Raw genomic sequence first — 17968 nt, forward strand, 5'->3', positions numbered from 1 at the left:
GCTGCCTGAGTTAACTGTTGAGAGGCCACTGATCGATATCAGTACTCTCCAGTCCTGGTAAAAGACCCACCAGAGACAAAAACAGTTCACACAGGGAGTTGGAGTAGATAAGCTTTAAAGGTGCCTTCAAACCAAAAGCATTCCATGATTCTATGAGGGAGAGATGTATAGTGCTCTTGACCTGCTACAGAAAGCTCAAGCATCTTGATGGTTTGTAAACTGAAGCTGGGATGGAGCAAGCATATAGCTGAGTTAACAGCAGAGAGGTTTCTTTGCATCTGCAGTCACTGAGCATCAACTGCTGATGACTCACTTGGAAATGATTTGTTAGCAGCCTGTCCCCAGCCAGCACGAAGCCTCCATCCCACCACTCTGACTGACCCTCTGGCTGCACACACCATCTCCATGATGTCGGGCAGGGATGAAATCCAACTGACAACAATAGATGTCACAGGAAAAAATCCCCAGGAGTTTCTGGTCCTGTGAGGGATTTGACAATGGAAATAGGAGAAGTCCTTTCACTGAACTTGGCAAAAAAATTTGGACAGTGCTGTGAGGAAAATATTCTTCACTGAATGAGTGATGCAGCTTTTTAGGTATTTTCTGTGTTTTTGTGACTATGAAGACAGAATTAATGAGTAAGAGGCCCTTACAGCTGGTGTCCAACTCAACACTTACAACATACTGGGAGAAGCACACTTCTTCCCTTTTGACCAACCAAATGTGGTATTTTTAGCCCCATAGAGAGTTTCCTCCTCTGTAATGATGTGAGGTTCCTGTTAGCTCATCAGATTTGGTTGCCTAGTGCAAAAAGCTAAAAAGAGACAAAATTAAACACCTCATCATGACTGAGCCTTGGCTCAAGGCAAGATGTCAAGAAGAGACTTTTGGCTGCTGAATCAATCATACCAAAGAAAAGAAGAAGGCAGGACAGAATCTGAACAAACCACAAAGCCTGATTCTGGTTTGAACTGAACTCCTGCTAATGTATCTCTATTTTTGGAGTTGTTTGATGTTAGACAGAATATTAAGCTACTCATACAGGGACAATTTCTGATGTGCTGTGAGCCAGTGTCAACCTGGGGACTTAAAAAATAGCTTCTGTGCCCTGTCATGCATGGGGACACTTCTATGATGCTTTGTATAAAACTTGTGTTTTCCTTGTTAGTCACATGGTGCCATCTCTGCTGACCCACTCACCAAAAACAACAGGACAGTTTTAGGTGGATGTTCAGACAGACATGAGTTCCAGGTGGTATGTCCTGCAAAGATGCCCCCAGATAATTTTGGAGTGTAGAGAAAACTTTTCTGGCCCATTGGAAGTGCCTGAGAATGAAGTTTCTGAGCGAGACTGGAGCCTAAACAGGGTTTAGTTTTGGTGAATTCTCTGAGGGGCCCCTAAAAACTTTGTATTGGCTCCAATCCAACCCATGTGAGCATTCCTCTCAATGTGGCTTTTTGAGCAGGCCAGGAGCAGTAATGGATTGCTTGCGATATTTCCCAGGCATTTGCTTTATAGTCACTGAAGACAAAGGATATTTGGTTTTTAATGAAACAGGGATGTTTCTCAGCATAACAAAGTTCCTGCCTTTGTTTTGCTTTTTGTAGCCCAGCATCATGTGACATATAAAACTACCCCATTTGTTTTGCATTGACTGGAAGTAAATTCCCCCATAAGACCACCAGTGAGAAGGTATTATCACAGAGGCCAGCCCCACTCCCATACTCCTGTCTCTCTGGACCCCCAGCCTTGGCTTATCTCACTGCAAGGCATTAGTAGATTGGTCATGCTGGGTGTGTTCATGCAGTGTCCACCCTGTGCAGGCACAGCACACACTTCCTGGCATGATGTGACAGTGTATTCCATACAGGCACCAAGCCCCAGGTCTGTCAGAAATGTGTCCTCTCGTGCACAGCACATGTTTAATCCTAATTTCCATGGCTTTTTTCAGCCAGATATGCCACATGCTCCATCCCACAATACAGTTGGATGTGTAAATGCCTGTAACATTTTTGGGTGAGTGCAAATGCATGTGCTTTGTTGAGAATAGTGCTTTATCTCATCAAGAAGCATAACACAACTATATAATAAATCATAATCATAATAAATAATAAATCATGTGGTGGATGTGAGTGGGATATTCTGGTTTGGGGCTTTTAGTGTAAGATTTTTTTGTGGCAATAGTTCTGCTTTCTATGGCTGAGAGAGTCAGGGCTGTTCAGCTTGGAGAAGAACAGGCTCTAGGGAAACTCATTGCAGCCTTACAGTACTTAAAGGGTGTCCATTAAAAAGAGGGAGAGTGCTATTTTATTGAGGCAGATAGTGATAGGACAAGAGGAAGTGCTTTAAAATGAAAAGAGAAGAGTTTTAGATTTGACATTAGGAAGAAATCCTTCCCTGTAACAGTGGTGAACCACTGGGACATGTTGCCCAGAGAAGCTGTGGCTTCCCCATTGCTGGAACTGTTCAAGGCCAGTTGGGTTGTGCTTAGAGAAACCTGCCCATGGCAGAGAATCGGAACTACATGATCTTTAATGTCTCTTCCATCCCAAACCATTCTATGATTCAATGATTGTCCATCTGCGGGGCTAATGGTGGAGTGTTTTGTCACAGGGGCAGCTCTGTGGACCCTGGTGTGTCTGTTTGAGTCAGCTGCAGTCCTGGCTTTTCTTCCTGCCTCCTGGGAGTAATTCAAGCCAGGACAGATGACAGACCTGGCCCCATGTGGGAATTGGTATGTCCCCCTTCCTGGTGACTCCAGGGCCAACAGATGGAGACTGGAAAACTTGAGATGGAGAGCAGGAAGAACTGTTTTCCAGGCTGCAAAGCTGAGATGTGTAGAAATGAAGTGACCTGACAGAGGCCTTTGGGGACAAAAGCATGGTTCATGTTTTCCACATTGCAATCCCATTATTTCATAGAAACCCATCCTTCCTGCTCCCTGTATCCGACAGTAGTGGTGCCTTGGGGAGCCAGCACCACTTTGGGAGGAGCAGTAGGAGTCAGTCCAGAGGGAATATACCTGGAATCTGCCATGATTGGCAGTTCCTCTCAGTGCTCCCTGATCTTCCAGTTGGGTGTTTCCAAAGCATGCAAAGAATCAAGCATGCTGTGTTGGATGTTTTCCACACAAAGCCTGCTTGTAGAACTTACAGGCTGTGCAGGGTCACTATTTCCTTCAGTGTCTGAAAGTCACCTTAGGAACACCTGCTTCTCTTCACAGACAATAACTAACATACAGTCCTGTATTTCTGCTGCATTAAATGAAGGGATTACTCCCTAAAGGACTCAGTACAGAATTCCTGTTTTGTTAAAGATGTGCCAAAATTTTACTCACAAATGTTTGGTTCCCACCAAAGTTAGTGGAAAGATGACTGTTAACTTGCTGGGTCTGTGCTGGGGCCCTAAATTTAGTTCACTTCAGGATAGCCCTAAGGAAATTTTTTTTTTTTTTTTTTAAGTGTGGAAAAAATTGTATATTCCACTTGCTGTGATTGCCAAGGAAAAAATACTAGGCTTTTTTATTTTTTAGCTTGAGGCTTTTTGCTTTTTTTGCTCTAGGACCAGGTGCTCACAAACGTATGTATGCTGGTCTACACTGTGGTGTAGTGCTACTATTAATAACAACCTGACCAGAAAAAAGAGTCTGATCCTGTTAAGAAACGTTTTACACAACTCTCAGTGTGTTTTGTCTATCTTGAGTTGAACCCAACCAATTTGATTAATTTATGTTTGACTACTAAATATACAGTTGGAATTAAATTCAGAGCAACATCAATGCTCTGCAGAACCTGAGTTTCTAATAAATTCATATAAATGTTTCATTTAAATGAATGCATCTTCAGCGCAGGTGTATTTTTTTTTAATCTTGAAAGACTCAGAGGATCATAAGGATTTGTTCTTTATTTATTCATTCCTTGAGTCTAACCAGCATGATTTTTCTTTTTTGTGTGTGTGACTGTAGCTAAAAAGGACATTATAAATCTCAGACTGCAACATTTTGGGTATCAGAGACTGTTTTTACAGCAGAAGACAAGTTCAGGTTGCCATTGGAGTTGTTTATTAGGAATCCTGTCAATTAAATGCTGAAGATACGCTTCGTGTTTACATCACTTGGTTGTACTGGGCTGTGCTCACCCTGGCTAAACACAGTTTATTTTCAGTTGCTGCCCTCTCCTTCCCTTCCAGCTGTTTGAATAGCTGTGCTCCAGCGTGAAATGCATGGAGGCATTTTAGCCAGAACGCCCAAACTCCTGTCGCCACCTTGACGGTGGTGGCAGCTGTGAGTCCTGGCTTGGAAGAACAACACTGAGAGGTTGGAGCCAGCAGTGCTGACCTCGTGCCCACGGAATTAGTCACTCACATGGCTCCTATAAGCAGCTAGCTCAGTCTCTTTGCTTGCTTTAGTCTGGAGAGTAACTCAGTTAACTAAGCTTTGCCTATTTGTCTCAGCTCACTGCTGGCCCCACGCAGTGACTCACTGCTAATTATTTCTTTGAGGAAATCAGAGCCGGTTCTTAAATGTGTATTTTTACTGGCACAGGCAAACACAGGAGTCTGGATTCCATTTCACCTAGGAACTCAGACATGGCAGAGAGGACCGGCCCAGACAGGGACCATGATCAAGGAGGGTGTCCATCTGTGTGGAAAACAAGCAGGTTGCTAAAAGGAGCCCAGTAGGTGCACCAATGGGGTTGAGAAGGGCAGAGATGCAAGGGGTCCCAGCTGCTTGCCATGAAAGAGCAGGGAACACATCCTCACTTGTCACCACTCTGCTCTAGGGTTAGCATCCTTGTCAAAGCCGCTGGCTCTGCTGCAACCATCCCCCAGTACAAAGAGCTCCATGCAGTCAGCCTGCTCTGCATTGTGCCCAGTGAAGGATGGTCGTGCAGGGACTGAGGCAGGTCACAGCCCTTTGCCCTGCCTCCTGCTCCCTCTCCCTGTGGGACACGTGGCTTCCTTCTGTTAGAGTCAAGGAATGACTTGAGTTGGAAGAGACCTTAGAGACCATCTCAATCCAAACCCCCTGCCATGGGCAGGGACACCCTCCACTAGACATCAGGTTGCTCCAAGCCCTGTCCAACCTGGCCTTGAACATTTCCAGGCATGGTACAGCCAGAGCTTCTCTGGGCAACTTTTGCCGGTGCTTCACTACCCTCACAGGGAGGAATTTCTTATTAATATCCATTCTAAAGCCAACCTCCATCAGTTTAAAGCCATTCCCCTTTGTTCTGTCACTTACAGGCCTTTGTCCAAAGCCCCTCTCCAGCTCTCCTGGAGCCCTTTTAGGCACTGACAGCTTGCTTTTCTCCAGGCTGAACAACCCCTGCTCTCCTAGCCTATCCCTAAAGCAGAGGGATTCCAGCCCTCAGAGCATCTTAGTGACCTCCTGTGGACCTCCTCTAACAGGTCCATGTCTTCTTGTTGGAAGGACCTACACCTGTGTTCTTATTTTCATCCTCTGCAGAGAGGCTTTCCCTGCCATAGCTCTGCACCCTAGTAATTCCTAGCAACTCTCCTTGGGTCCCAGCTGCCTGCTTTGTTTTCCAAACTGCACTTTAATTAAGTCAGGAAGAGGGCAGAATGCACTTGACTCCATCTCCAGACAATATCTTGCAAACTTAGGAGCATTGGGACTTTATTTCTAGTCTCTGAGGTGGACAGCAGATGTGAGCAGGGTCTTAAAGAACTTCTGGTAATTTAGTGTAATAATACTGTTAGCAAGAACTAAATTACTAACTTGGTTGTGAATAATCACCCTGCCAGACCATTGCCATGAAAACTATACGAGCAATGACATAGACTGGTCTGGAATGAAACCCACTCATTGTATCAGAATAGTCTTGTGCATATTCATTGCCAAGTATGTTGGCTTTTGGCTTGTTTGACAAAATATGGCCTCAGCTGCTCTCTGCTGTTTGGCACCATGTCAGGAGAACATGGAAAACAGGGAATCCTATTCCACAGACTTTTAGAAAGAAGGTGGGGGGAAAAAAAGGAAAAGAAAGACAAAGAGTATTTTATAAAAATTAGTAGTAGTAATGATCCAAACAGGCAATTGGATGGATTTTGTATGATTTTTATTTCCTGGCTATAAATGGAATTTTTTTGTAGGGGAGAAAGTTCATAAAACCTCTCTGCTATTTATCCCTTTGACCTCTGCATTACCCCAGCTGTGGCTGGGATCACAGATGTATGTCCATGTAGTCAGAGTTGTGAGGTTAAAAGCAAAAATGATTCATTCAGTATGAAATCCCCAGGAAAAAAATCCCCTCAGAACAAGAGAGATATTAGATCAGCAGCTGAATTTTGGCCTGACTTATGGGTTATGGCACGGCTATGGCTGTGCTTATCCATGGCTGCTTTGGGGTGGGCTTTCTGGACTAACTCTTTAGGGGCACAGGTGCTCACTTCTGTTGAGAATGAGCGGAGGGGCAAACAAATCCTAGCTGCACTAGTCCTGCTGGGACACACAGCACTGTGCTGGAACAGAAGCAGAGTTGGATGTGAGAGGACTGAAGAAACCCTTGCTCTGTGTATGCTATGGGAGAGGCTGGTGAGGATGTGTGTCACGCAAGCCGGTCCTTTTTAGGGCAGAGACACAAAGTAAACAGACTTTGACAGTCTTTCGTTGACAAATCCACTTTTTGGAACATTGGGCATGATCTCCAGTTTCTGTGGTTTGTAACTAGTGTTCAAACTCAGGCTTTTCCTCTTTGTGCTTTGGTTAAAAAAAAAACCCTATTTTCTAGGGAGCAAAAGTGGCATTTACAGCTCTGTGTAAAGAATTTTTACTATAACCACTCTGAGGACAGCTTCATCCTCTTGGTCACAGAGGATACACTGTGCTGGGGATATGTCATGTAGTAACACACCCCTAGCTTAGTGTAGGAGTGTCATGGATTTGGCATTGGCAAAACAGGCTCAAACTTTGAAGGGTATAAACACCTTTATTACCAGAAACCACAAGAAAAAATAATAAAAATCAGAATAAAACTTTCAGAACACTTCTCCTCCCCACACAACTTCTTTTCTTTCACACTGACAACGTTCAGAAACAAATCAGTCAGTTTACCATCTCTAAAAATAGTCTTTCACCAATTTACATAGAAGAGGAGACTTCTCCACAAGAAACAGTTTTCTTGTGACCTGGATGTCACAGTGAATCAGCTGCCTGGGAGAATGGAAATCTGATCACTGTGTAAAAATCCCTTCCTTGACATATAGTCATCCCACAACTGTTATCAAGGGCAATGTCAACTGATGGAGCACATAAGGATTATCTGTTCAAGCGAAGACTCTCATCATCCTTTGAAAACAGAGGTTTTTCTTCTTCACCCCTCCTCTTTGTTCAAACTTCTTATGGGATCATAGCTACTTCAGCATCTGCTTACTTCAACACAAATGCCTTTGCTCCTGGCCTCAATGTGAATGCTTCATCCATCCCGAACTGCATTTTCTGTGAGTTATAGGGAAACGAGTGCATCTTCTCCACAGCTTAAAAGAGAAATTTCAATCCACGGCTCTCCTCCTTCCCTCATCTAGGATCTGATTACTCCTTCTGTCTGACCTCCGCGTTTTCATGATGTTTCTGTGTGTGTCTTCATCTCTGTTCTTTTTTTTTTCACCCAAGAGAGAGCACAAAATGTCTGCAAGTCTTATCTGGGCAGTAAAAGAGTTAGTATCATGCCCGGGCCTGCAGATGGTCTGTGATCTCTTCGGGGCTGTGGCCCGGAGCTATTTACAATAAAGAGTCTTTCAGGGCTGTGCTGGGGCTGGGCTAGGATTGCCAGGGCCCAGCAGAAAGCCGTGGTGTTTGTTCTAAGTGTGTTCCATTCCGGGGCCCGGCTCATTCCCCGCTGGGCTGCCGGGGCACGGCAGGGCGGGCCCTCCCCTCCCCAGAGCTGCTCCCGGGGCCTCGCGGACCCCTCGGCTCGGCCCGGGCCGGTGGCAGGACAGGGGTTTAATGTCGGCTAGATGTTCATTCGAGCCGCAGGCCCCATGGCCGGGCTGGGATGGGGTTGGGGGAGAGGGGCAGGATCTTAACAGCCAAGCGGGCCTGCCCTGCCCCTTTCTATCAAACCTCGGCCGAGCCCTGCGCCAGGCCCGGCCCGGGCCGGGGCTACCCCAACCTCAGGCAGAAGAAAAAAAAGCAGCCGTTCCCGTGCTCGTTCCTTTTAAAATGCAGATTCACAGAGGCGTGTCCAACTTTCTCAGTGGTTTAACAGATTGTCAATTCCCAGAACTGGTCACTGATTGGTTTCTTGTCAGACATAGAGGAAGCTGCCAGGTCCTGACAGGGAACTATTTCAGGAAATTAATACAAACCACCACAAGGAAGGAGCATCTTGAACTAGAGAATTATACCAAGACAGGTATTTGTCACTTTTGATGGTATAAATGAATGGATTGAAAACAGAACTGCAACAGCAGAACTGACCGCTTACATCTGGTTTCCAATTTTAATCAATTTATTTCAGTGCTCTGTCCTGATGTCAGGCAGTTCTCAGCTGCCTGAGCAGCCTGGGTTTGGCTGTCAGCATGAGAAGCCTCATGGGCTCTGCCTGTCTGCCCAGCATGGTGTTAGGATGTTACCACAATATCCTGGATCCTTTAATTTGTTGCTCTGTTTGATCCAACACTTACACAAGTATTGTTGCCTGCCCACATGCTTGGATCCCCTAGGCAGTCACAGACAGAGGCCTCTGTCCTGGGCAGAGGGGAAATTGCATGTTAATGTGGAAAATACCAATAATGTTGTTGAATTTTGTTGCTGTGGGAACCGGAGCTGCCCATTGTGAAGGATGCCCAGAATTCTATCTTTAAACAATGACATGGGAAAATAATGAGACACAGAAAGCCACGAACTGCTCTGTGGGTTAGTTTCTGTTTCTTTTGACATTTAACTATAAACAGTCCCTATTATGACTGTCTCATAATATAATCTGATGTTGTACCGTAGAATTTTTCATGCTCTTGCATTAATAAATGGGATTAGTATTCCCCTTTTTCTCTCTCTCTGTGACTAAAATACTTCATTGAGAGAAGAAAGATACTATTTGCCTTCAGCCCATATAAATATCTCATGTTAATGTACTAATGCACAAGCATCTGCAGTCTGCACCCAGATATCAGCCGTGTCGGCTTTTCATCTTTCAGTTTCATGACTGGGTTGCTTTTATTTAGGAATGAGTAGGATTCAAAGAAGAGGTGAGTAATTCTGTGGTTAATGAGTACATCTGGAGCTATAAAAAAGACAAGCTATGAAGGAGTAGGAAGGCCAAACTGCTCCACACGTGTCCTGCAGACAGCTTGTAGAGGTACTTTAAATAGCCAGGGCTGATTCCCATTGATGCTGACAGAATGGAGCTCAGTGTCACACCCAGCTCCGACCCAACGTTCTCTGTCCCCAAAGTGCTTTTCCACCACTGAGAACCACCCTCTGCTAATGTATAGCTGGTTTGATGTGTTTAGAAAAACTAAGTTCCACAACTTTGCAGCCAGGCCACGGTGAGGAGCCAGTTCCCATAATTTCTTCACTGGGACATTTCCACCTGCACAAATGAGAGGCAGGTCAGTGCAAGGCCTTGATGTTCCAGGTCAGCTGCCTTCCCAGCTGTGTCAAGGCACAGAAAACACCCAGCAAGCAATGAGACCAAACAAGGCCCATGATGAACACTCAAAATAATTGTTTCTTCAAAGCTACTGGGAATTTGGTCTTCTCCTGGCTTACAGCGTGCGTATCTGTGATGCATCCCCAAAACATACAGCCAAACACCGTATCAGTAGAGAAGGAGAACACAGACTTGTGTTAGCACAGAGAGGTTTTCCAAGGCAGGATGGGGCGATTGCACCGTGAGTCCGTTGGCTTTGAGGCAGAGGACTGTGACAGTGGCCCTGAGCAAGGCCTCGGCCAGCTGAGTCAGCCTTATCAGCTGGGTCTGTGCCAGAGGGAGCACGTTATGGATGGGCTTGTCAGGGCCTCCAGCGTCACAGCTGCTGGCCACTTTCCACAGGACTTTTGAGAATGCTTTTGAAAAACTGGAGGGGTATACTGAACACAATGCCCAGCTGAGAGGAGTGTCTGCTCAGCTCCAGCTGAATTCCTGCTGTATTTTTAACCTGTTCATTGCCCATTGCACTGTGTACCTGTGTTAGCTGTCAGGAACTGTGTTAATTTTTTAACTTTGTCTCTCAAGAAGGATTTCAGCCCCGGATGCTCTGCTCTCTCCCAAAGGATGGGAGTTACATGCAGAATGTCTGTTTCAGGCTCTGCTCATGCTGAGCAAGTGGCTGATGGTGACCATGCTCTGGGAGAGAAGGGAAGGTCTGACCCAGAGCAGGGGGCAGTGGACCATTCCAGCTCAGTGATGCTCCAGAATGCACACAGGGTATGCAGGAGATGCCATTCCTTCTCCTTCTGCATGATTCCTGTCTTCTTCCTTCTCACCCTCCTTCCCAGCCAATTCAAAATCAAGGCTAGGAGGAGGAGGAGGGAGAGGGTTCTGGTCAGCTCACAGTCAAAAGAGAGACTGGGATCCAGGGAAATGTCCAGGCAGATATAGGATGAACTTTGGTGTCTACTCACTTTGCCTTTCTTGAGAAAGTGTCTCTAAGACTATGAAAATAAGTAGTCCTGCTGTGTCTCAACTGTCTTTTTATCCAACAGAGTCTGTGATGCAACTCCTGGCTCACTGGTGTGAGGCCAGACACAGAGCAGCTAACGCTGACTTCCTGCTCACCTGAATTCCCACCCAGAAAGTGACTATGCCAATTTAAGTAAATTAATTTAGAAATGGGTTATTTCAGCCCACACAGTTTCTGTGGAGCAATGGTAAAGGGGAGCTCGTTCTTTCCTGCTCATTGTTTTGTGGCTGGCTGTCAAAGTAGGAAAAAGGCTACATTTAGCAGGAGCTGTGACAGCAACTGATGCCGTCTGGACCTCATTCTGCTTGTCCTAGAGATTCACAGGGGCTGTCACAAACTGCCCTCCCTTCATGGCCAGCAGATTTCCCTTTCAACTGAATCAAAATGATTCCATGAAGATAAGGAAGGTAACAATGGCACTGCCTATCTGGATGGCTGAAAGCCTATTATTAATCTCACTGATTCTGTGTTTCACTATCAAGCTTCTGAGTCAGTCTGTATTTGTGTATATTTAATGTTTTTAGGGATAAAGACAAGATCCTCAGGTTTTGCAGAACACAATTCCATTCTTTTACTTTAAAATATTCATGGCACACATCCTAAATACAGAAATGCCCATTGTTTTCCGGTTGGGTTATAACAAAACTATTGGAACTCTTAAATCTAATTTCTGAATTTTTTGCTAGTTACTTTGCTATTACCCAACTATGTGTGGCAGATGCTAGTATCATGTTAGGTTTGTGTAATGAATAGCGAAATATATTGCTTACATGTGTAGCCACAGTACGTTAGCAGAATGTGAGTTTTTATTTCAGTTTGAGGTGAGGAAGAACTTGAGCATTATCCAGTGCTGCTTCCTAGGCGAGTCAAGGCTCTTTGCTTCAAGGGTACCACAGCCATGTGGAGTTAGTACAGCTACCTGGAGGGGAGAATAGATTTATTTTGAGCACCTACAGCAAGAAAAGTATTTATTATTTCGATGCTGAGTCTCAGCTTTGGAGGTTTTTAGGCTGGAAATGGAGGCATACGAATGCAGGGCTAGAGAAGGCATGCAGCCCCTCAGCTTGCTCCAGAGGATGAATGCTGTGTCCGGCTGATGCTGGGTCCGGGCTCGGCGTGCTCCCTCCTGGCCGCTCCGGGAATGGCAGCCGGGTCCGACACGGAGCAGCCCCGGGCGCGCTGTCTCCTGCCGGTACCGGGGAGAGCCGGGGGTCCCGCGGGACGCACCGCCCGGCTGGGCTGAACTCGGGGACATGGCGAGGCACAACCCACCGCGTTCATACAGATGATGCACAAAGCATAGAGAGGTGTTTTGTCCGGTGGGAAAGGTGGGTGCGCGGTCTGGGCAGCAGCCGGGGACTGCAGGAGAACAGCTCTAGCCTTCCTTCAGGAAGGGATCGCAGCTGAAGCGCTTGGTGAAGACAAAACCCAGGGGTGCCAGACGAGCTGAGCAGCAGCACGAGGTGAAGATGTTTGCCAAGGATGCCAGGGGAGCTGGGAAGGAACGTAGGGCTAGCACTTCACCAGTGCCGCATTGTAAACCACATGGCTTCCTTGGGACAGCTCCCGTGAAAGAAACAGTGCCACGCTGAGGCACGGAGTCACTGCACAACCGCATGGCTCTGAGTTTAACAAGAAATTGGACTACAGTCTCAGATACATCATGGGATTTTTGGGGATGTCCTGTGGAGGCTCAGGAGCTGGACTCAATCACCGTTGTGGGTCCCTTCCAGGTCAGGTTATTGTATGATTCCAAGGGAACTTTCCAACGGCCCAAGAATGACCTTTGATTTCTCGCAGCAAAATGGTGCTTGAAAGGGCAGGTCCAGGCGTGTGAGGCCCTGCTGGCAGCTGGGTGGCCATGGCCGCGTTCCAGTTGCCCTTGGCTGCCTGTGGGCAGTATGTGCAGCAGGGTGTAAAACCTCAGCAGCAGAGCTGTGCCACAGGGTGTACCCTGCAAGAAAACTGAACACAAATACTATCTCTGCCCAGGATGAGTCATTGCATTTTTGGCTTCCCAAAATCATTATAGGAACAGCAAATTAGGGTGCAATACCAAGGTTGGTTCTACAGTTAATTAAAAATATCTTCATCCCTTGGGACCTGAAACTCTGCTAATTAGGGTCTTTCTCTTGAAAGGGGAGGGTTTACATTTAGGGGTTTACAATCTATATAAGCTGAAGATTTTTGTCTGTAGGGCCAAAATTGTTTACCTTTGATAAATTTCCACCCATACATTCAATACAAGCCAGATTGAGCAGAGTGGAAATAAAGATTTATTTTATGATCTTTTAATATGTTTCTTGAATTACAAATGAGAAAATACAATTTAATTGTGGGAGCCTTTGTGGGGGATGGTGGTCAGGACAAACTCAGGTGCTCTCTATATTCTGGTCTTGAAGTTTGCAGTTTATTGCATAGGGTGTGGGTAAAGACGGCCCTGCTTGGAGCTGCCAGCCGCAGCTTGGAGCTGGGCAGAGGAAGAGTGTAGGGTGGTAGGAGTTCTAAGAGATAAGTAAGAGGACAAAGTAAGAGAGGTAAGAGAAGTAAGAGCTAAGAGAAGGAGTTAAGAGAGCAAGTTTCCTGTTACAATACAATAAATCGTCTTCTGTGTTGAATATTCTAATTTCCACTAACCAATTTAATACAAGATACAAATTCTCTAACATTTGCATGCAACCTATAGAAATCGCTATAGTACCATGTTTTACTGCTTTCTTATCTCGAAACATTATCTCAGACCCTTCCTGTTATGCCTGCAGAGGTTCTCTGCTGGCTCTTGGTTATTTGTGGCATCTGGAGGCCTTCAAGCATCCACATTGTTGCTCTCAGCCACACAGTCGAAAACTACTATCATTTCTATCTCGCTTATGGTTTCCATATTCTCAAAATCCTTTGCTAGACAATCATATTTATAAGGTTTTCCTGATTCATCCTTCCCAACATTTAATTTTCTTCTCTTCTCTTCTCTTCTCAATTTCCATCCAGCTCTACAGCAAGTAAAAAAGTCAAGGGACATTTTTATGTTAAAGCATATATTGTTGTTAGCCTCTTGGTTGCATTACATATTTTCCAAACATATTGTTTTTCTGTATTAACCACGGAGCTTTAAATCTTCTTTAACCAGAATAACTCAGTTCGGTAATTGCTAAATAGAGCTGAAGTGAAGACATACATAACAATGAGCAAACTAGAACATAAAACCACACAATTATATCATTGCAATTATATCAGTAGTTATGAAAATGCCTATAAAGAACACTGAAATCTGCTCAAATTTCAGAAATTGTTAAATGTATATACTCTTTACTGATATGCAATTTCATTTCTTGCAATGGCAGTTTAAATCCATTGCCTGCATAGTTCTTTTTTTTTTCTCTTCTTCTTGATGATTTTCTTCCAAGGGAGGACCACAGCTCATACTGATTTAAGCTCTTTGAGTTATTTAAACGTGCTTAGAAAATGTGGAGCCGAAGATGCGTCCACACACACTATTTACTCTAGAACCAGTCATTGTGAGAGAAATCTCTAACTCTGCACTTCCCCACATCATGCCAGAAATGAACTGTCTCATGTATCCTATCACAGGCAGAGCAAGAAAAAGCATATGCTCTGGAATAATGCCAGCAAATGAATGATGTGACTTTACCTATGGAGTTGTATAATGGATATATGCAGAAGATGTATTTTCCCTTCCAGTAGCTGTAGTGAAGCCTTATTTAATACCTCTACATTAGTGTTCATGCTCGGGTATTCACTGTTTACTTATGCTGAGTATACAGTGCACACACTGTGCCTCTTCTTCTGCCTGAAAAGGAATAAAGATCTACTGTTCAAGTCAGACAAATATTTTTAAAATCAAGCGATGTGCCAGAAAGGATTTCACAAACTCCAGAAGTTAGCAATTCCAGCACTGCATTTTTCTGTGCACACGTTGCTGCTTAGAGGAAGGATAAGGCCTCATGCTATTAGGGTTGCCCTGGTTGAGCACTGAAATAGAAATTCATAAAAGATGCTTTGCAGGAGCAGCTCCAGATCAGGTAGGAGAGGAGGCAGCTCTGGGAAGAAGACTGACCCTGTCCCCTTCTGGCCTGAGTGGCTGCACATGAACCATGAATGATTCAAAACACAAATAAAAGGATATTATGTGAGAGCAATGAGAAGCTAAAGGACTAAGTATTCTGCAGCTGGAGGAAATATGGGTTCGCCTTGCTTGGCTGGTTGCTGGCAGAACTGGAGGTAATGAGTCAGAGTGGAACTTACACCTCTGATCAAATTTAGGAAGGATGCTGTCATCCTCCCTAGGTTCTCAGTTTTAAGATTTGAGATTTCAGAATCTCAGCACAAAGCTAATGAGCCCTCTGCACAAGCATTTTTTGTCAGCTGGGTTTCCCTTCCAAGGTGTCTGTAAATTATGCTATGTGCAAAGATGGGATGTGAAAAGCCAGCACAGGCTGATGCTGAATGAGTAAGGAGACAGAGCTGAGAATTCTAGAGACAGTCAGCAGTGAAACAGAATTTGCAAGCAGCATTTGCCCAGGCTGTTCTCTTTAGTACAAAAAACCTAGACACAGTGACCCTTTCCTCATGTGAGGAATCTTTCTTGGATAAATATATCTCAGTTCCATGTGGAAAACCCACATACATAGCAGGAGCTATGCCCAGTAGATGATTGCCACCTAAAGCTCAGTGATTGTAAATTACCATCTCTCCAGAGAGAAATACTTCATCCTGATCTGACTTCAGAGTGATTCAATATGGAGGTTTTTTTAAGGTCTGTTTTTTTTTCATCCACTAATTAGTAGTCTAAATAAAATAAAGGTTAGGATTTTTGTGGGTTTTTTTTCATGGGTTTGTAATGTCTTTTACCCATATTTCTTAACTATGTCTTTCTCTAAACCTAAAAGAAATAATGTGACTGGCTAGCCTTTCCTATTTCTGGATTTGATTTGTGCTGAAGTTTGTGAAGGAATGACTTACAGAGCCTTTCTATTGGCCGCTTAGCCTTGTACAGAATCTCTATTGAAATCCAGGGCATGCACAGAGAGGTCTGCCCAGTGCGGTGTGGGATGACCCACTTCTCTTCCACATTCCCTCTTGGACTTTATTATGCAAAAAACGTGCTTCTCCTCCACAAATCCCCATGTTAAATGTGTCACAAGCTTAAATCCCTTGCAGATTGCATTCTGAGCTTCAGGCATGGTGATCTGTATTACTTCAAAGTCTTCATTTCTTTGCCCAGCAGTGAAAATCACTGTTCTGAGGAGAACACAGGGGTTAGGCAGGCAGTGCTCAGAGGTGCCTGCTTGCCAGCCACCCAGGTGCATTCCACTTCACTTACACCCCAGCTGTGGTGACACAGGGAGATGGGAATGTGTCTTTCTGCAGAAATCAGCATCATCCTCAGGCTCCAACCACTTAGATTATTTCCTTCTTAGTTCAAACAGGGAGCACAGGGTGATTCATCATTCCTGCTAGCCAAGTTTACAAAAGAGTTTATTCATTTGCTGAGGCAGGGGCCAAGTTTTGATTAAAAACCATGAAATGTGGATATGGTTAAAAAATGTTTCAGCCTGGACAGTGCCTCCTTTGCATGCAAATGATCACAGTCCTCACATCTGTCCACCCCAAATGCCTCCTGAGAGATTTCAAAGGACAATATCAGAACATAATTTATAAAAGCTGCCTCATGTCCTGCAAGCCTCTTGGATGCTTAGCAAGGAGTGCAGTCTGCGTCACTACATCCCTTGATTCTTTTGGGCATCCCAAATTATCCCATGGATAATTTGGAAAATCTAATTAAAACATGAGCAATGTAATTTTAAATAAGAAGGGGAGAATGTGTGTCTTTTTTCCCTCCCTGAAGTCAGACCCCTCAGATTCTGTCAGGTACACTTGTACAGTTTTAAATAAGCCAGTCAGGCAATTACCATTTTTTTTTCTGTGTTTGCAGAAGTTTAAATGGCCTTGTAAATGTGAAGCTGGACACAGCTCAGAGCACTGCCAGATCAGCCTCCACCATACCATAATTATGTTGAATAGGAATATGAGCTGTCGGATTCCTCCCTGGGACAATCCTGGTGAATCCAGCTTTAGTCTGTCAAGCCTGGCACAGAGACAACTGGAGGTACTGCTCTGTATGACAGACCTTTTCCATCTGAATGCCATGTGTTTATCTCACTTTAAGCCTTTCTAGATTATCTACAGAGAATTTAAGGCATAAATCCCAAATGAGTTTAAGTGCTTTTAGTGAGTAAAAGGTCTCAGATGCCAGAGTAGCAGTGCGAGTTCTAGTGAAGGTTGAAAAACATAGTCTTAGATATTAGTGTTTTCCCTGAATGCTCCAGGAATATAGTTTTAGACATAATAGAGCTATAGTAAGAATATTGCTTACATTTTTCAGATAAAACAAGATAGACCATATATGTAGTTTATACGTAACCTGGCGTGTTAAGAAACTAGAATTCTAATAGGTTAAGGAGTGGTGGTCTGAGTTTGTGTCTTAGCATGTTGGGAAAATTCTATATTAAGAGCATGCACTGGGGAGAGCTGGTGCTTTTTGCCATTGCTTTTGCCATTTTGCTTTTTCTTTGCTTTGCTAGCCACCATCATCATCACCTGAGAAGAAGACAGGAGTTGCCCAGCAACATCGGCTCCACCGGGACCTCTGGGAGCAGCTTCTGCTTCGATTTGGGACTTTATACCAAAACTTACTATGGACTTTGATGTCTGTGACTTTGCCTTTGAGACTGCTGTGCTTCTGCAATAAATAACTTTTAGCAACTATTAGCTGCTTTGCTCATTTAAGAAGATAACCCAATGAAGATGGTGCCTAGAGCATCAAAGATTTAACCCCACAGTGAGATGTGTGTGTCTGGCCACATTGCCTTTTTCCAGTGCTTGCATCTTAGTCCCACCTTCTCCTTGTGATGGAGACATTTCTCTAATGCACAAAGGCTTTGATTCAGGATGGCTTCCTGACAAATGCTCAGGAATTTTGCTGTTTGGAAATGCTCTGTGATTTTGCTCTCAGCTGGGTACCAGACAGTGCCAAGCCCACGAGTACGTCTGGCACAGGATGCTTGTCTCAGTCCATATACCCTTCCCTCGCCTCAGAAGCCCTCTGGCTTCAGCCTGTCATCAACAATATAGTTTGTATTTCCTTTCCTTCCAAATCCTCATCTTGTGAGATCTACTTGTGTACAGGCTAAAGGAAGACTAATAATTAGATAATACTTCAGCAGACAGCACTTCCACAGCATGGCACAATCTTTTATTTTTGGCTGATATAAAGACATTGCTAAGACTTTTGGCTGGATC

General features: G+C 44.5%; 1 protein-coding gene across 1 annotated transcript in view; it reads left to right on the forward strand.

The window, feature by feature from the left end:
* Positions 1–8356: 8356 nt before the first annotated feature.
* Positions 8357–17968, forward strand: part of P4HA2 (prolyl 4-hydroxylase subunit alpha 2) — a 39913-nt gene continuing 30301 nt past the window's right edge. Inside the window, exon 1 of the mRNA XM_033072944.1 lies at positions 8357–8376. The gene's annotated coding sequence lies outside the window, so the exon portion shown is untranslated. The remainder of the gene's footprint in view (positions 8377–17968) is intronic.

The sequence above is a fragment of the Catharus ustulatus genome, chromosome 15, assembly GCF_009819885.2.
Source record: "Catharus ustulatus isolate bCatUst1 chromosome 15, bCatUst1.pri.v2, whole genome shotgun sequence".
Lineage (NCBI taxonomy): Eukaryota > Metazoa > Chordata > Aves > Passeriformes > Turdidae > Catharus > Catharus ustulatus.